Raw genomic sequence first — 14,414 nt, 5'->3', positions numbered from 1 at the left:
GAGGATGGGGCCAAAGTTCTCAGGCCTGCATTTTCAAAACAAGGAACAACGTACGCCCTGGAGAAGACATTAAATTTCAAAAGCGACAGTATGGCCTCTAGGAAGCAAGTTGGGGCCGGCTGGGTGGTGCAGTGGTTAAGTTCACGCCTTCTGCTTCTGCGGCCTGGGGTTCACCAGTTTGGATCCTGGGTGCAGACCTACATACAGCTTGACAAACCATGCTGTGGCAGGCGTCTCACATATAGAGGAAGATGGGCACAGATGTTAGCTCAGGTCCAGTCTTCCTCAGCAAAAAGAGGAGGATTGGCAGCAGATGTTAGCTCAGGGTTAATCTTACTTAAAGAAAAAAAAAGAATCTAGCAAGCAAGTAGAAATATGAGAAAAAAACAAAGGAACAGAATTTAAGGAAAAATGGAGTCTAACAGGGAAAAAAGTTTTGCTTTTCGATGAAAGCAGAAAATGATCTGAGTGAAAAGTGCTCATCCATGTAAGATGACGGCTGAGAACAATGTCATAAAATGAACATTAGCTGGCAGTGTAAATGCCTAAAATGCCTTTTACAAAGAGAGAAATGGAAGAAAAACAAAACATGTCACTATGCCTGAAAACCACTTATAGAAACCTTCTAAAAGCAAAAAGAAAAGAAGGAACCTCACACGATCATCCCATTTATCTTTACTGGGGATCTTTGGGAGATAAATTCATTTCTCCTTTTGTGGTGATGCCTCACACTTTAGGCCAGTCCAAAAGTAAGGAATTTTCTCTGTATGAGACTTATTTTCAATCATTCTCATTCTGAAGCAAGTTTTCTTCCCTTTGGCTATTTTTGCAAACAAGTTACCAAGGAATTGCTTTGAACTGATTCCGCAAAATGCATCTTTTATGTCTACTTTGTATTGTAGGTCTTGACAAAGAATAAATAAAACAAAACATATTGCTCTGGCTATTTCAAAGGGTTTGGGCCTGAATGGAATATGAATTCTGCCTTCAGCTTGAAGCAATTTATTTTCTTTTTTGTCTTACACTCAGGGTACTTGTTCTTGTGAAACTCCTCTGTAAATGAATGTGAACTTTACCAATTAAAAAGATTGCAGACTTGTGGTTAGAAGGGGACTTCAAATATCAATTGGCCTAGTCCTTTGGGTACAAATAGGACACATGCATGCATGGACTAACCCCTTCTCGTAGGATAACAACAATGAAATCGTGGCTCTCAGAGCCATGCACATTGGAATATATCTTCCCAATCGGTATGAGACTAACAAATTTCATTCTGAAGCTGGTCAAACTTCTCTTAGATGTTAGTAGTCGTCAGTTCATGATTCATAGTTGTAAAATGATGAGCATTACTGTGTTTATTTTGTAATAAGCTTATAGCCATGGTAAGTCAACAAATACTTTTTGAACAGCTGCTCTATTGAGGCGCTGCTGTAGGTGATGTGGGAAATCTGAGACTATATAAAACACACGGTCTGAATTCAAAGAGCTTACAATTTGGGGGGGCGAGGAGATGGTTACATAACACATGTACTAACTATTTTAAGATACGGACTTTCCACATAGGCTTTATCAGATGGTTCCTCTCTGTAGTAGAATCATGAAAAAAGCTGATGAAAATCAGTACCACTTTTAGATGGTTAAGAAGCATATGAGGAAATTTTATATTACGTATTATTGATAATGTTTACATGTGTATAACCTTTTCCTCTCAACTATATTTAAGATTTGTGAGGAAAGTTGAGTTCAATTATATATCTGTGCATACACCACATACTTTCCACAAAACAGAAACACCTGTTGATTGATTAACCATGGAGCTAAGCTCAATGCCAAAATAAATGCACAGCCCACATTACATGGTGCACTGCTCATTGCTTCATGACTGCGAGACATGAACTCAGCTCTGTTGTCATCTAACAGTTTGGCCAGGAGAATTAACCAAAATGTATAGGAACAAGGAATTTAGCAGGAGGTTGAGTGCTGCACTGAAGGAAAGTCTTTTCTTTTGGCACTGATGTCCATGGCATATTTAAACCTTGGTAAACCAATGTTCAAACTGTTGGTATTATTCTGGTTATGAGCCCCGAGTGCATCTTCATTGTAATGGTATTGATACTCCGTTGATAGTATCCTGTTCTCTGCCTTTGCTGTCAATGTGCTGCGGATTGAATATACTCATGTGTATCCTGAATGTGATATTAATACTTGAATCACATATTTGTTATTTTTTTAAATTTTATTGTGGTCATATTGGTTTATAACATTGTGTAATTTCAGGTGTACATTATTATACATCAGTTTCTGTGTAGACTGCATCATGCTCACCACCAATAGTCTAGTTTTTATCCGTCACCATACACACGTGCCCCTTTACCCCTTTCACCCCCTCCCCTGTCACCCCCTTCCCCTCTGTAACCACTAATCTGTGCTCTTTATCCATGTGTTTGTTTGTCTTCCACATACGAATGAAATCATACAGTGTTTGTCTTTCTCTGTCTGGCTTATTTTGCTTAACATCATACCCTCAAGGTCCATCCATGTTGTTGCAAATGGGACAATTTTGTCTTCTTTTATGGCTGAGTAGTATTGAATCACGTTCTTTAAAAGTAAGAATAAGCAACATTTGTTGGAAGGCGGATAATAGTAACGCAGTTAGCTGCAGTAAATATATTTGGTAATTTTCCCATATTTACAACTATCCCCATAATTTCCTTGTTGAGTGAGCTCATGATGTTTCATCAGAAACCCACAACCCAGTCAGATTGAAATTCATCCTTTTTTTTAGAAATCTACAACAAAAGAGACTATATAACCTCTTCACTAATCTATTCCAGTCTCTAAGAGCTTTCTCTGACAAGAGTGCTTCCTTGGGCCTGAGCTTTGCTGTTTCTGGTAAAGCCATTTTCTTTAATTCTATCCTTGGTAGAGGCAGAGAAGAGTAAATGATCTTTCTCTGCAACATAGGCAGTAGATATGCATACCATTATGTCAATAATAAATATTTCATGCCCATTATTTAAGATAAGAAATCTATTAAAGTCATAGATTTATTTACCATTTGGCATATAAAAAAAGAGACAAGGCTGGAGATAGGACTCTTTTGTCTGACATAGTAAAAGACAATTCATATCTTGCCTAGAGTTATAGATGCCATTTTGAATATAGTTATTCATGATGACCAATTCATGATGATAATTTAGGATTACAAGGTGTATTCCACAGGAGACATTAGAACTTTTGTTCAAGACTCTTAAAAAGAATTTTTACAGGCAGTCTCACAAGGACATTATTTATGGCTGCAAAAAAAAAAAAGGACACGATTTCTTTCTTGTAAATGTTTTCACCCTTGACTTTATCTAAAAAGTTTCTTTTTAAACAGCTGTGCTGATTTGAAATTTTGTTTTGTACCTGCGTCAGTAGCCCTTTCCTCTCTTATCTTGCTTTTTTGAGGCAATGGGCAAAATTGCATTTTTTAGAACTGAATCAGAAAGTTCAGAGCCTAAAGAAATCTTAATTAGATTTCTTAATTAGAGAATATAGAAAATAACAGATTTAAAAAGAAGGGAATGTAAACATAATATTCTGCTTCAACAATTATAACAGATTTCTTGGGGAGAGCAGACAAGCAAGAGGATTCACCTGGGTGTTTGCATAATAAGATTTAAATAACAAAGAGAAATATAGTGGACTTGTGTTAACAGTTAAAAGCAACTACAGTGTATAAAAATTTGCTGTTCCAAAGCTTTGTTTAAGGAAAACCATTTTGTTATTGGATTTATTCTACCTACTTATTTTCCCAATAAACTGCATACTAAAGACATAATTTAGTACGAGGTAAAAATTCAAGCTCAGTAGTGCTGAAATAGGTCATTTGAAGTGTTCTGAGGGTTTTGAATGCAGTGAAAACTTCTATCAGAATTACTAAAACTGATTCTAACATCATTACCATTATTTATATCATCATCATCATAACTATCAAATATTTATTGAATACCCAGAATGAGGAGAGTATACTAAGCAATTCTTACACCAGAGTCTGCTCCTGGGAATTTCAAGTTAAAAAATTAAAAGCAACCAGGATGTCTCCAACAGAAAATTAGAGGTGGAGAACATTGGGAGGTGCTGGAAAGCTCATGTTCATAAACTTTTAGGAAGGTCAGAAAGGAGAGACAATCTTTTGTACGGAAGGCTTAAATATCCAATTTGCCATTGACCCCCACTCTACCTATATAGTGCTCCTGTCCCCTCTCTCCATGGCCCAACCTCTTTGGTGCCTTGGGAGCCTATAAGAACAGCAAAATCCAAGGAGGGAGTTTTAGAGGGTTCAAAAATAAGGGGAGGAAAAAAAAATAAAGAGAGGGAAAATCACCGACCGACAGAAAGCATTTTGAGGAGATTCCAGGTAAATTCAGCCTTCCAAGAAGATTTTTCCTCATGTGCCTCTTTCATTTCATTTTGTTCTGTTGCCTCACGTGCCTGTCGCTGGTGTAATTTCAAATGAAAACTAAACAAAACAAAGAAAACTGAAACAAAAAACATCCTCAGGACACAGTGGCACAGAGTCTGAGGAAGTCCTGCCAGTTGGATTTCAAGAGGTCTCATGTGAGCCCTTAGGTGGCACTTACCTTGGTGGTGTCAGCCCCCACTAGGGGTCTTGTTCTCACTTTTGCAAGACCAGAAACTCAGTTTTTGTGTGCAATGGAAGTAGATCTGTTACAGACACACACAAGCCTGTTCACATGGACTCATTTCAGCAGTGCCTTACGGGCAGTATACATGGGAAATCAAGCTGGCAGACAGTTACTTGGTACAAGGGAATCAGAGTAAAGAGAGTTAGTTGATACACTGTGAAACATTTCTACCCAATTTAGTGATAGCCTTACCAAGGATGCCATAATACTCACACCTGCATTGCCAAGACTCTCCCCTCAGGGTGGCATTTGAATGGACGTTGTCCACTCCTGGCTCTTGGGGTTGGTTATCCTGTTCTTCACTGCATGTGACCAATTCCTTTCTGACACAGAGGCTTTTACCATCCAGGACCAAGTAATCACCTAATACTGCAAAGGTTACCAGATAAAATGCAAGATGCCCAGTTAAATAGAAATTTCAGATAAACGAAAAATAATTTTTAGCATAAGTATGTCCCAAATATTGAGTGGAGATCCTCTGTGTTTAATCACTAAATCTGGCAACCCCCAAACTGCATTCCTGAGCTTCCTTGCTTATTCCTTGGTTGGAGTTTTGCACGTTCTCAAACTCTTTTAATGCACACATAGAATTTCTTGCTTTACTCATAAAAGGCTAATAACATTCATTGTGTGTGGATGTACTGATTTGACTTTTAGAGTACAACTGTCCCTGCTTTACAATTTGTGTGGTGCTGGGGTGGATCTTATTATCACTGCCATGTACGAACAGCAGCAGTTGAGATAAATTGCATTAATCAGAGCTGTTTAAAGCAATACAAACCATTTCAGGAAGGATAAAGGACTAGTATAAATGAGTTCCAACAAGATCACTTTACTTTAACTGCAAAGCTGAAATAATTTGTATTGAGCAAAAGGGAAACAGGAATTCTACTCTGGGAGAAGGGTAATTGTGGAGTATGGAAAACTTTGAGTGTCAGGTAGGTCTGGGGAGTGGAGTTCCGTAGTTGGGACTTAGAGTATTATGGGGTCTCTAAGGAGAATACTAGGATGCTAGAGAGGGATGCATAACAGGAGGGAGGAAGATGTCACAGAAACTTTGAGTATTTCAAGTTCTTGTGTAGGGCTGGCCCTAGAAGCAAGGGAAGCTGGAATCCCTTTCTCCTGCTGTCTTCTATTCTTCTATTCTGCTTGGTCCTCTGGTCCAGCCTGATTGATCAGGTTGTTTTTTTATTAGTACTATTATTTACCTGCATTTGTGTCAGGTAGACCTAATTTTGTGGTCTAGCTGGGAATTTCACCATACTGTGTAACATTGTTTTCATGAGCTGTGGTCTGAGTTTCAAATAACTGACTTAAATGCTAAAACACAACTTGGTCAGGCTGGGTATGGCTTATCCACCTGGTGGATGTTGAATTTAGGTAGAAGGCCTGGTCACAGTACAATATATGACATGGTACTACATTGAATACACATCAAAAACAGATATAGATTCAATTCATTTCAATCTCATTCCATGCAACAACTATTTTCTGAGTACCTTTCTGGGGAACATAAAGATAAGGTCTTCTAAAGGGAAGTTACACAGCCATCAGCCACAACCTCCTCCCCTGTTAATACTTGCGTTTCAGGGTTAGTGGGTAGATTAAGCAGGTAATGAATGAAGCACCTAGCACTGTGCCTGGCAGGAGTAAGGGCTCAACAAACCGTGCTTCCTATCAGCACTTATTTTCAATTTCTTCTCGGAGTGATCGAGAAGGGAACACTGTGTAGGGCTACTTTATGGCGTCCTACTTAGGGGCCAGGCTAAGGCGTACAGTCTCCACGAGGAACATCCTGCAGCCTCCGACTTGTGCCCCTTGCCTTAACCAAGGACCAGAGAAATTCAGGCTCTCCTAGCGAAAAGGGTGCCTAGTCTGTGCTCCGTAGGCACTGAGGGAGAGTCGGCGCGGAAGCCCAGGGCTGTGAAGAGGGGCAGCAGGTCAGGGGGTCTCCGGAGGGGTTCCAGACCCCGGACTCGCCTCCCGACTCGGCCCCAGCGCCGGAGCAGAGGCGGGGAAGCGGACGCCGAGGGGCGTGGGGCGACGGCATCGGGTGTCAGTGCCGGCGGAGCCGGGGCGGGCGCATCTTCCTGCCGCCCAATCCCCAGCCGTAGTCGCGGCCTCATGAATAAGCAACAAAGCGAAGTACCCTCCCCCTGGCTCCCAGACCCAGGAGGGAGCCGCCACCGCTGCAGGGGCCGCCGCGGGGATGCAGAGCGCGGGCGCCGCCGCTCTCCTCCGCGCGCTGCTTGGCTGAAGGCGCACAGGTGAGAACGGGCCCGGCTGCTCCCGCTCGGGCGGCCGCGGCTGCAGACGGGGCGCCGGGGCAGAGACTGAGCTGGAGCCCCGGGCAGCGTGGGGTCGCCCCGGGAGCGGTGAAGTCCGGGGAGCGCGGCAGCCCGGCGCGCGCCAGACGTGCGTCCTGCGCCCCCGCTGGAACGCGGTGCTCCGGCGAGAGGTGCGTGGGGGCCGCTCCGGGCGCGCTCGGCGCGGTGCGCGGGCCTTGGTGGACTCGCCGCACTCCTCGCTCCAGCCCAGCCTCCGGGCTGCGCACCAGCGAGCGGGCCTTTGTGCTGGCGGAGCTTGCAGGGCTGGCTGCTTTTGTGTGGGCTTTTCTTTCTTCTCCCCCTCCCCTCCCAGTCTCACAGCGGTGGTAGGGAAGTTCCCGAAGACTACGATTTGCTCCTTTCAAAGCGTCGATCTTAATGTCCCCGATGCCAGTCACTGCCCAGCAGCCGAGGAGCGAATGGGGGCCGCGGTGCCCACCGAACTGCGTTCTGCTACTTTGCAGAAAACAAACAGTTGAGTGTTTAGCGCGGAGATGTCACGGAACCTCCTTGCTCAGACCCTGACCAGTCGCCCAGGACACAGCAGGAGGGTGCTCCTTGGAAAGGTCACTTAATTGGAAAGAGGGCCTGCGGGTTAGACGCAGAGGTCAGGCTCTGCCTGAGACTCCAGAATGGTTGGGAGGTGCTGCCTGGAAGTGCCCAGATGTCGCATGTGCGTCCTGGTCACCGACAGAAGCCGACCTATGTAGATTCCAAACACGTACAGCCCTGGCTGGGGAGGAAGCGGCCGGGCGCACAAGATATAGCATCCTCAAGAGTTTGGAGTTCTCAAGGATGAGACATCTTTGCCTTCCCAAACTGATCCCGAGGATCTGCCAGGGTCTGGGCATCTCATTTCAGTGCAGAGCTGATGCGGAGGAGAGGAGAGAGGCTCCTTTAAAGTGTCTGCCTTCTTTCTTTGGAAGTTTTAGTTAGAAACTTAAGGGGGAGCGGGAGTGGTTCACAAAACCGTCCATAGAGCTCTGAAAGATTCTATAGGGAGCAAAATGTGTGGTCAGAATTTGCATGCCTCCCTCTCCTTTTTGTGTATTTCTTTGATCACAAGTGATGTTTTTGGGCTCCAAGGAGTCTTGTTTAAGCCAAGCTCCTACAGAGTTGCTGACAGACTTCTCACTTGCCGGCAGGACTCCACTGTAGCATCTATTGAAAGACACTCAAAATCAGAGTGAGATTTCACAGTATCAGAACATTGCTACTTTTACACACAGTAGAGACTTAAGGGGTATGTCCTTACTCTTTCGAATAAGGTAGAGTTGTATTTGTGGTAATAATGAACCAGACACTTATGCAGCGGACTTGATGTTGATGGCGTTTATTCACAAAACTCCTGGGAGTCACCGAGTCTAAGGTAGCTACAGCAACAGAGCCTATTAGGGAGATGTGGATTCGTCTTTGTTTTTGTGGGAAGCTTCTTGCTATTATACTCTGGTGTGTCTTGCTAGACTATTCAATATCATAATTTGGTACTAGAGAAATAGTTGGATGCTAAATATAAGTATAGAATCAAAATGAGGAAGATGGGCTTACCTGTTATGGAAAATTTCCACTTTTCAACTAAAGGTGTACTTCACTCTTTATTCAGCAGATGTTTGCTTGAAAAATTGTGCATGGATTGCATTTTTGTTCATTGAATTTTGTTTATTCTCACATAGGGAAGCTGGCTGTTCAGAGAGGCAACCTGGGTTTAATTTCTGTAAAATGAAAACTTATCCCTTAATTAAGATGTGTGGTCAATCCTGTTTTTCCATATTGTTTACTTGGTGATTATAAGAAAAGTATCTGAATCAAGTTTCAGCTTGAAATGTTAGATATTATGTTTATTCCTTGAAATGCCTACCTGGGGATTACTTTCTCCTTACCTGCCAGCTAGTACTGTACTTAGAGATCTCCTCAAGTGCATGAGGTTTGTGAACCACAAAGAACAGAAATGAAGTGTCAGATTGGGTCCTTGAAGAGAACTGTAGGATGGATAGACAAGAGCTTCTTGACCAAGATTGATTAGGACAGGATTCTGCAAACATCAGATTACTCCCAGGTCACTTTGTCTACGTGAGAAGCTGAAAGAGGGAACCCCATGGAAATATCTGTGGGAAAAAAGAATGTTATGGATGCTTCAAATTGCTCTCATTTCTGTAGTTTAAGGGAAATGCATGTCAGTACCACACTAACGTGTCTTAAATTGTATGATACTTAAAACTTTTTCTACAAACTATTTTCATGTCTGTTATCACTTTTTTTTTGTCTCTCACCCTTTGAAGAAAACAGAATGAGCACTTTATCTTCTCCATTTTGCAATGAGAAAACTGAGTTTCATTGATTTGCCCAAGGTCGAGCTGGAACTTGAAGCCAATTTTTAAATCTTGCGGTCCAGTTTCTTTTGCTGTGGATAGGATGAGGCGTTAGGGGTGATAAGCACAGACATCTCCATCTGTTTGCATTGCTAGACTGTAGAGAATAAAGCTGTGGGCTCAGTCTGTGGAACGTAGTTGAGGTCTACACGGCTGGTGAAGCACTTTGCTGGTAGTTGCCGGAGTGACCGTGTTGACCCCAGCCTACTTACCCTCTTCCCCGTCAGCACTGAGGCCGCCTTCCTCCTGGGGACCATGCTTTTCTTTGTGGTTACTCTGTCTTCCCTCCTTACACTGTGGTCGAACAGGCTGCTGAAAGGATCATCTGTCATTTCAGCTACTTAGTTTATGGTGAAGGATGACTGGGGCCGATGATCTTAAAGCCAATATGTCAGGCCAGTGACAGTTGTCAATAGCACAGTGGATCAGAAATGAGGTACCTTAATGCTCTGTGCCACAGCTGGGTTAATAAGGTCAGAGTCTTCGTAAGCTCAGGGTTACACAAATGAAATAGTATTGGCAATGAGAACCTTAAGGATTAAAAAAAGAAAAGGTAAGACAATGACAGATTAATCACTAAGGATCAGGAATAGCACAAAATGGGAAGATTACTTAAAAACCAAGAAGGGAAGGAGTTTCTTTTCCCCTCATCAATCAAAAAATCACTAATTGGATTTTAAAGATGAGATGGTAATTGAGAAGCAGGTCGATCTGAAGCTCTGAGACCTGTCTCTTGTTACTGTTCATCTCGTTTTTTAAATGAAATAAACTCTGAAAATCTAAAATATAGCAGAAATGAGGATACGGAAGTTATTAGTATTGTTAAAATGACACATTGAATAAGCAGCCAAAATTGGTTAGGTAATGAACAAAATATATAATTAGACATGGATAGACTGAAATGTCATTAAAAATCTTACAATATAAAATGGAGACTCTGAATATTCTTTTTCATGTTCTTAAGTGGTTGTTTCTGTTCACTTCGTGTCAACAATATTTATCGAACACCCCTATGTGCCTACCATTATTAGCAATGATATGGCAAACAAAGGAAGCTAACAGACCAGTGTTTGCGTGTAAAGAACACAGTCTTATTTGAGGTGACAAGACTTACAGTCATGACTCTTTGTGCCAGAGATGCTGGGAGAATGGTGGGCAGAGAATGGGCCGGAATTTTTGTGACAGTAGTTAGTAAACAAGAGGTGACCTGGGCTGCCAGGGTTTGGATAGCTGAAGTTGGGCAGAAGAAGGGAGCATTCTGGTGAGTGTGGTGTCATGAGCAAAACTTAGGAACTGGAAATGAGTGTAGCACATAAGAGGGCAATAGACCCACTGGTGATGAGGTTTGTTCTGGGCACTAGTGCTGTGGGGTGGATTTTAGATATGGGTTTGGCAGGTGTATGTCTGGGGACATTAAATGATGTGTTTTGGGAAGGCAGAGAGTTGTAGCGGCAAAGGCAGGGAACTTGAAGTCGGACAGAATTCACAAGTTCAAAAACAGACACACATAAGCAAGTTAATTATCCTCTATTCTGCCCGCTGGTGGCAGAAATGCAGTAAGCCTGCATTTCTGTAGAAGTATAAGCCTGTAATTTTCTCATGAAGAAAGTGGGGATAATGGTGGTATCTATCTCATTAGGTTGTTGTGAGGATTAAATAAGGTAATTTACTTAAGGCCCTTATAACACTTGGCATGTAGCATCTCCCAAATGGTAGCCATTTTTGATTGATTGTTGTCATTTTTATTCTTAAGAATAAACCATTTGGATTGTGCAGATGGATTGGAGAAGGAGTCCGAACAGGATCGTCAATTAAGAGGCAATAAAAATAATAACAATCCAGTGAGGTGACAGGAAGGGACAATTCCGAGAGAGATTATGAGGGAAGGATCCACAAAAGTTGTGAATCTAAAATGTAAGGGAGAGAAGAATTCAAGATGATACCAGTTTAGATGGAGAAGCTTGTGGTTTGAGGTGGCATCCACGTAACTTCCAGTAGACAATGAAAATCTAAGATTTTCTTCCTGAGCTTTCTTTCTGAAACCCCACACCAGCTATTGACGGTATTTGTGTTTATCTCAAGAAAAGGAAAATACCAGGCAGATTATCCCCAGTTTTTTGGCATCCTCTGCAGGCCTCCTCTGCAGGCCTCCTGTGTCCTGAGTACTCTTAGGGCCAGGCTCACATTCCTTATATTTTGTACATGGAACTCAATTTACTTTGAAAAAAGTAGCTGTGTCACTGATGAGAATGTTTTAACATGCCGGTTCCCCTTTTGGTAACACACTGAACAATAGCTGTATACATCTTAGTTGTCTGAGTGTTTAAAAACACTTGATTGTTAAGTCTAACAAAATGGCTAAGGCTGTATTTTTTATGTTGTCTTTCATTTGTCTTTGAAACTCGAATATGCCTAGGCTTGACAAAGAAACAGTGTCTGGACTGTCTCTACTTAAGATTGTCAGAGATATTGCTTGACAGAACCGCTTATCTGCCCACTGGTGGCAGAAATGCGGTAAATTGTTCCGAGGACTGTCGAGCTATTAGGACACCTTGATAGCGAATGATGGACAAAGTGCTACTGACTTGTTCTGAAAGGGCTGCTTTTTAAGCTATTACAAGCTAATATCCACTATCAGTTAGCAATTTGGCTGGAGTTGATTTATCTGAATTAATTCGCACTGACTGATATAGTGGAAGGAAAGCAGCATCCAGAGTCACAGTGTGAAGGAAAAGTTAAAGAAATGTGCTTTTGTTTGTTAAATATTCTTATGATTGAGTTAATTTAAGATAATTAAGACACAGAATGCTAACAAGCAATGCAACCCCCCCTCCTCCCCCTCCCCCAGCAAAGCAGGCTGCAGACCTTCGTCTGTGTGTTCAGCCAGCATTCACTGAACATTTCCTCTGTGCCAGGCGCTTTGCCAGGGAGGGGATACGGTGTCGAGGAAAAAAGAAAAGGCCTATAGCTCTCAAAATATGATTGCAGATGGTTAGTTGGGCTTAGAAGTATTGTCATTGAATTGACAAGGGTCAGTCTTTTCCTATTTATTCTCTAACACCATGCAACTCCAATGGGGGGATGGCGAACTTGTGGGGGTGGCGATATGAACCTGTACTGTGCTTTGAAAGATGGAGAAAGACCTGGAACTTGAAGGTCATCTGCCAGTTTATCTGAATAGCAGACGTGTTCCCTGCTGCCGTTCCCCCAGGCTGTCTTTTCTCCTTCTTTTAAAGTTCAGGCGTTGCTCTGAATAGTGGGGAGAAGGAGCATATGGCCGCAGTACACAGACATGGATTAGTCTTGCAGCTCACCCCCACTTTTTCTGTTGTAATTGGATTTAGAAAGCAGGTGGCCGACACTTAGTTACAGAAGGAAAGTCTTTCAGAGCCATGGCAGAATCTCCTTCACACAAAAATTCTAAAGCTCAAGATCTAGATGAAAATAAAATGTTGAGGGAAAATTCTGTTTTGGAAAGGCAATTGAGGTTGTATTAAATCTTTATCACTTGCCCCCCCATCTGATTTGTTCAAATTCTCCTCTCAGTACATGTGCCTCCAGAACATATAAATAAAATGTGAAGCATTTGTTCAGTCATTTGGGTGCTTTCCCTACTTGATGGCAAAATTGTGGGAATATGAAAACATTTGTATTTTTTTTTAATGATATACGTAAAACATGAAAATAGAATCATGGAGGTAGAAGGAATTTCAAACATTATTTTGTTTAACTCCTCATTTTGTCAAAGGAGAAACTGAGGCCATTTTCCCAGTGTCACATAGCAAGTTTTAACAACAGTAAGGCTGGGACTCAGGACTCGTTTTTCTGACTCCAGTCAACGTGCCTCTAAACTCTACTGCCACTCATGATGGCCTGTTTTTTTCGGGTTTTTATCCAGAAGCAGGGGATCATGTAGACCAGGGTTTTAGGCCACACCCTCCATCTTCTGGGATGTTTAGTAAGATTTCATTGAATGAGAAAAATATTTATTCAGGAAAGGGCAGCTCTCTGAACAGATCAGCAATGAAACAGAGAGTTCTGTAGCTTGTATGTGTTTTTGGCTATATAGAGTTTCATAGTTCAACTTGTCTGCACAGAAATCCAAGGTGTAGTTTCATATATTTTTGTTTTCAGGAAGGAAAATAGAGGCAACATGCCAAATACTGTTACCAAATCTATTACCTGGCTATGAGCTAGGATGCTTCTTGGCTCATCTAAAGTATAGAGATAACTAATGTCCAGAGCGTTGACATGCCTTGGCATATGCTATTCCCTCTTCACATATCTTTCACATAGTCTCTTCTTTTAAAACAATACTAGCTACCTGTAAGTAATTTAATATTTAAATAGAATTGTTCCTAACCCGCATCCTACATTTGGGGAAATTGAGCATCCCTCTCATTGTCTCTGAGGATTCTTGGGGGCGAGGGGCTTGTTATTTCTCCTAGTTGCCTCTGGCTTCAGTTTTCCTCTGCTACTGAGTTTATGCTCCCTGGTGTGCTCTTCCTTTTTGGCACATGGCACCTCATGATGTAATGCCATTCCTGTATTCTCCCAAGTACTGTGGGTTCAAGATTTCTGTGTAACAATTTACCCTCACCTCAGTGGCAGTAAATTTTTATTATTTCATCCCATCTCTGTGCGTTAGGAATTTGGGAGTAGCTAGCTGGGTGGTTCTGGCTCAAGGGCTCTCAGGAAGCTGCGGTCAAGATGTCAGCTGGGGCTGCATCATCTGAAGGCTTGCCTGGGACTGGAGAACCTGCTTCCATGATGATGTGTTCATGTGGTGTTGCTAGTCGGCAAGAGGCCTCAGCATCAGATCCATGGGTTCCTCTTTTCTCATGTAGAAAAATTCAGCCTTCTTTTTCTCTTCTGCCATCTGAGACCAGGGACTTGACCTTTCTCTGTCTCAAAAGAATCTGTGAGACTAAATGGGATAATTTGTGGAAGCTTTGAACTCCTTAAGGGGAGAGGGCCCTATGAAAATGTAAATTTTTATATTTTATGGTGCACAACACATGCTTGAT

At 42.2% G+C, this 14,414-nt stretch overlaps 1 protein-coding gene across 4 annotated transcripts in view; it reads left to right on the top strand.

Moving 5' to 3' along the window:
* Positions 1 to 14,414, top strand: part of ARMH4 (armadillo like helical domain containing 4) — a 174,650-nt gene that overhangs the window by 36,831 nt on the left and 123,405 nt on the right. The window contains exon 1 of one of the 4 annotated variants that reach the window (XM_044773648.2): positions 6,811 to 6,958. The exons of 2 other annotated variants lie outside the window; for them this stretch is intronic. The gene's annotated coding sequence lies outside the window, so the exon portion shown is untranslated. Of the gene's footprint in view, positions 1 to 6,810; positions 6,959 to 6,991; positions 7,150 to 14,414 lie in introns of those variants that run through there. One more of the 4 variants, XM_044773651.2, reaches the window with a different exon arrangement.

Source organism: Equus asinus, chromosome 7, assembly GCF_041296235.1.
Source record: "Equus asinus isolate D_3611 breed Donkey chromosome 7, EquAss-T2T_v2, whole genome shotgun sequence".
Taxonomy (NCBI): Eukaryota; Metazoa; Chordata; class Mammalia; order Perissodactyla; family Equidae; genus Equus; species Equus asinus.
Note: the sequence above shows the minus strand (reverse complement) of the source record. Positions and strands in the feature narration are given on the sequence as shown.